We start from the raw sequence: 5,997 nt of genomic DNA, 5'->3' as shown, positions 1-5,997 counted from the left end.
AATTACCGGGGTGTTCAGCCTGTTCCGCCTGCTCAGATTCTCTCGGCTACTACGATATGTTCGCAACTGTATGGAGGTGAGAGCAATTTGTTTCCTTAAATCAAGAATTGGTCATTATTCTGTGGTTAGTGTAATAGAGGCACCACAGATAGACAAGTTTCGAGCTCTGTGTCACATGATGACACCTAACTATGGGAGTGTAGTAATGCATCTTCAGACACTGAGGTAGCTTTATCTCATGGTCAGCTACTCTAATTTGATTTGTAACACTAAGGGACAGTTTCCCGGACATGGATTAAGCCTAGTCCTGGTCTAAAAAGCACTTTTCTCCATTGAAAGTGTTTTTTAGTCCAGAACTACATAACGCTTCATCTGTATCCGGAAAACCATCCCTAAAGCTTTCTTTCTTTTTTTAAACAGTACAGCATTTTTGGGTGAGGGTGGAGAGGCACTCATTTCTTCTCTTTTCATCCCAGGGGTTTCAGAAATCTGGGTGGTTATTGTGAGCAAGGCGGCTGGAACAATCATGTTTTAGCGAGAACCGGAGTACACAACTCCACTCACAAGCAGCTCCAACCCCAGCCAAAGAGTATTATTATGATGATTGATGCAGATGCATTAATATATTATTTTAACCAGCGGAGAAAGTAAGCCAGTACAGTCCGGTATGGCGTCCTGGAAAAATAAATAGTGGGAGTACGCCATATTGGTAAAATGTGAGCCTATTACAATTAACACAAAATGCCAAGAAAACTATGAGTTTGAGATTATTCATTCTTGTCACAGATAAAACTGAAGAAATGCAGAATTTACATTACTAAGAATTGCAAAACTCTCATTTAAAATACATAATACCTGACATGAATAGCATACCCAGTGTCCAGAGTGTCACTGAAGACAACTTTTCAGGTGGACATGTGAAGGAGAAACAGAAGGGCAGTAGTAGTGCTGGACTTTGGGAAGTAGGCATACTGATTCATGCACTCGGATAGAACGTTTGTCATTAGTTTTTTTTACATTTGAATGATAAACGTCTCCTGGAGCTTTCTAAGGCATGAAGTTAGAGAGATGGGCCTCCAGTCACTCGTTGACACTTTAGGTACGGGGACACACATTGGCCATCTTCCAGGCAGCAGGAACAGTCCCCTGCCAGTAAGTGGTGTTGACAATGTGTGTGATGACAGGGTCTAGATCTTCTGCATGCTCTTTTAGTAGCCAGGCTGGAATGCCATCAAGCTTTACGTGGGCTGAGTCTGGTCAGAGCTTGCTTTATCTGGCCAATGCTGCACAGCTCAACCAGCCTTGTAGACATGGTGCTTGTCCATGCCTCAGCAAAGAAGCCATTCAAAACATCAGCCCCGCCGTCGTCCTCAATTCTCTCGACCTGTAATTCTCCCTCCGGATGTTCTTTGTTAAACGAAGTCCCATCATTCCTCAGGGGTTTTCCTTCTTTAGATTCTGAATTTCCGTTTTGTAGTAGTTTTTCATTTGCTTCCTTGATAAGCATTTGCACTGTGTTTCTGTGTTTTCTCCATTTCATTGTTTTCACCCCATCTGTTGAAAGTCTTCTGTCTTTTCCTGATGGCAGCCTTTATTCATTTAGTCATCCAGGGCTTGTCCAGTGCTGTTGTTTTCTTATTTCTGATTGGCATGCATACTGTACATCAAGTGCAGTTTGAATGCAGGAGTTTTAACATCTCTACCTTTGCATCACTGCTCTCCACCTTTGCATCACTGCTCTCCACCTTTGCATCACTGATCTCCACCTTTGCATCACTGCTCTCCACCTTTGCATCACTGCTCTCCACCTTTGCATCACTGCTCTCCACCTTTGCATCACTGCTCTCCACCTTTGCATCACTGCTCTCCACCTCATATGGCAGTCCAGTCAGTTCTGGCCATATGCTCTTACTGACACTTCTTTGTGCTGTTGTCTGTGCCCAATAATGTTTGTGCCATGTGCTGCTAACATGTTGCTGTCATGTTGTGTTGCTACCATGCTACGTCGTCATGTGTTGCTGCCACGCTGTTGTCGTCTCTCGTTGTGATCTGTGTTTTGTCCTACATCTGTATTTTTAATTTGACTTGAAACCGGGTGGTATACGCTCCAAATTGCGTTGAGGTTCAACGAGAACACTTACATTTAGCCAAGGCGGCGACCAAGACGCGCTGACAAGGCGGCACTGTTTGGATGCAGGATTTTTTTTTTTGTGTACCAACGTGCGCGGGTAGCCTACAGTGATCGTTTGACAACAGTTAGATGAAAACATCATGACTGGTTGTGTTTATGCCACATGAAAAGGTTAAAAGTGATATGACAAATCTTAATAACTAGGTCTAGGATAGCTACTAGGCCCAGAGAGATCATATATGAAACGAATAGGGGGGATTCTACAGGCCTATGTAATTCAATGATTACTTCTAGGCTATTTAACATATATTGATATATACACTGAACAGAAATATAAACGCAACATGCAACAATTGTGTACAGATCCTTCGGACATGCATTATCATGCTGAAACATGAGGTGATGGCAGCAGATGAAAATCTGGGCCTTTTATTGTTCCCAGCACAAGGTACACCAGAGTAATGATCATGCTGGTTAATCAGCTTCTTGGTATACCACACCTGTCAGGTGGATGGATTATCTTGGTATAGGTGAAATGCTCACTAATAGGGATGTAAACAAATGTCTTGATGGAGTTCCCACATATGTTGAGCACTTGTTCGCTGGTTTTCCTTCACTCTGCAGTCCAACTCATCCCAAACCATCTCAATTGGTTTGAGGTCAGGTGATTATGGAGGCCAGGTCATCTGATGCAGCACTCCATAATTCTCCTTCTTGGTCAAATAGCCTATACACAGCCTGGAGGTGTGCTGGGTCATTGTCCTAATAATATAATTATCCTTCTTGGTCAAATAGCCTACACACAGCCTGGAGATGTGCTGGGTCATTGTCCTGTTGAAAAACAAATGATAGTCCCACTAAGCGTAAACAAGATGGGATGGCGTATCGCCACAGAATGCTGTGGTAGCCATGCTGGTTAACTGTGCCTTGAATTCAAAATAAATCACAGACAGTGTCACCAGCAAAGCACCCCCACACCATCACACCTCCTCCATGCTTCACGATGGGAACCACACATGCGGAGATCATCCGTTCACCTACTCTGCACATCACAAAGACACATTTTGACTCATCAGACCAAAGGACAGATGTCCAATGGTCTAATGTCCATTGCTTATGTTTCTTGGCCCAAGCAGTCTCTTCTGCTTGATGCTATTAGTAGTCGTTTCTTTGCAGCAATTTGACCATGAAGGCCTGATTCACGCAGTCAGTTGATGTCGATATGTTTCTGTTACTTGAACTCTGTGAAGCATTTATTTGGGCTGCAATTTCTGAGGCTGGTAACTCTAATTAACTTATCCTTTGCAGCAGAGGTAACTCTGGGTCTTCCTTTCCTGTGGCGGTCCTCATGATAGCCAGTTTCATCATAGAGCTTGATGGTTTTTGCGACTGCACTTGAAGAAACTTTCAAAGTTCTTCAAATTTGACTGAACTTCATGTCTTAAAGTAATGATGGACTGTTGTTTCTCTTTGTCACGCCTTGGTCATTGTATTTTGTGTTTTCGTTATATGTTTGGTCAGGCCAGGGTGTGACATATGTTGTGGTTCGTATTGGGTTTTTTGTATTATTGGGATAACGGCTGAGTAGGGGTGTTGCATAGGTTTGGCTGCCTGAGGCGGTTCTCAATCAGAGTCAGGTGATTCTCGTTGTCTCTGATTGGGAACCGTATTTAGGTAGCCTGGGTTTCGCTTTGTAGTTCGTGGGTGATTGTTCCTGTCTCTGTGTAGTGTTCACCAGATAGGCTGTATTAGGTTTCACGTTCCATTTGTTGTTTTTGTATTTATAAGTTATTCCATGTATCGTCATTATTTTCATTAAAGATCATGATTAACCACCACGCTGCATTTCGGTCCGACTCTCTTTCTACAAACGAAGAACGCCGTTACACTCTTTGCTTATTTGAGCTGTTCTTGCCATAATATGGACTTGGTCTTTTAACAAATATCTTCTGTAAACCCCACCAACCTTGTCACAACACAACTGATTGGCTCAAATGCATTAAGAAGGAAAGAAATTCCCCAATTTAACACACCAAGGTGGCATAGCAGTTCAGACGTCTTTTGTCCTCGTCTTGTCGTGTCCTGTATATATATATATTTACAACTTTTTTCACATACATTTTATTTTTATCTTCCATCAACTCATCTTCAAAACACTCTCCTGCAACCCGCCTCACCAATGTATATTTATAAAAAAGTATTATTTACCTCAAATCTGTAATCCTCCAAGAAGCTAGCCTGAAACTAGCCAGAAGCTAATCCAGAAGCTAACCAGAAGCTAGTTCAGAAGCTAGTTAGCTCCTTTACTGGCAAATCGTTAGTATTCAGCTAACCACGGTTTGTGGTCATCAGCTATCCTTTAGCTCGAAAATCTATCGCCAGTTCTGTACGGCGCAGCGCGGCTCGGAACGGAACATACCGGACCAATTTTTCTCTCCATGTCCCTGGATTTCGACTGCTCTCTGGACATTCATACCCGGATCTCACAGCTAGCTAGCTGCTATCCGTGTGACTATCGGCCTTCGTCGATTCCGGAGCAAACATCAATTATTCCGGAGCTAGCCAGCTCCGTCAATCACTCCTGAGTTCCATCAATCACTCCTGGGCTGCAGTCACCTATCCGGACCCGTTTTACTGCCTACGCGGAGCCCCACCGGGCCTTCACAACTGGACTGCCGACGTTATCTACCCGAAGGAGTTATCCGGCTGGCTCCTCCGTTGCGACGTTACCTGAACGACAATCTGCGGCCTGCTAACCGTTAGCTGTCTTACCGGCTGCTATCTGAATAGACAATCGGACAATTTATTTATTTTTATTATTATTATGTTTTCTTCTTGGGCCTCTATAACTATATCTATTGTTTTTATTTTTGTTGTTGTTGTGTGATTTGGATTTGGATTAATCCCCTCTACCACACGGAACCCCACTAATCTACTGACGGAACGCAAGAGGTGGCTAACAACAGACCTCCATCCTGTGCTAGCTTGCTACCGATGCTCTGGCTAGCTGTCTAAATCACCAACCCACCTCTCCACTCACTGGACCCTTTTGATCACTCGACTAAGCATGCCTCTCCTTAATGTCAATATGTCTTGTCCATTGCTGTTCTGGTTAGTGTTTATTGGCTTATTTCACTGTAGAGCCTCTAGTCCTGCTCACTATACCTTATCCAACCTATTAGTTCCACCACCCACACATGCAATGACATCTCCTGGTTTCAACAATGTTTCTAGAGACAATATCTCTCTCTTCATCACTCAATACCTAGGTTTACCTCCACTGTATTCACATCCTACCATACATTTGTCTGTACATTATACCTTGATGCTATTTTATCGCCCCCAGAAACCTCCTTTTACTCTATGTTCCAGACGTTCTAGACGACCAATTCTCATAGCTTTTAGCCGTACCCTTATTCTACTCCTCCTATGTTCCTCTGGCGATGTAGAGGTGAATCCAGGCCCTGCAGTGCCTAGCTCCACTCCTATTCCCCAGGCGCTCTCTTTTGACGACTTCTGTAACCGTAATAGCCTTGGTTTCATGCATGTTAACATTAGAAGCCTCCTCCCTAAGTTTGTTCTATTCACTGCTTTAGCACACTCTGCCAACCCGGATGTTCTAGCTGTGTCTGAATCCTGGCTTAGGAAGACCACCAAAAATTCAGAAATTTTTATTCCAAACTACAACATTTTCAGACAAGATAGAACTGCCAAAGGAGGCGGTGTTGCAATCTACTGCAAAGATAGCCTGCAGAGTTCTGTCCTACTATCCAGGTCTGTACCCAAACAATTTGAACTTCTACTTTTAAAAATCCACCTCTCTAAAAACAAGTCTCTCACCGTTGCCGCCTGCTATAGACCACCCT

Source organism: Oncorhynchus kisutch, linkage group LG21, assembly GCF_002021735.2.
Source record: "Oncorhynchus kisutch isolate 150728-3 linkage group LG21, Okis_V2, whole genome shotgun sequence".
Classification (NCBI taxonomy): Eukaryota; Metazoa; Chordata; class Actinopteri; order Salmoniformes; family Salmonidae; genus Oncorhynchus; species Oncorhynchus kisutch.
The sequence above is the reverse complement of the archived record's forward strand: the minus strand, read 5'-3'. Positions refer to the sequence as shown.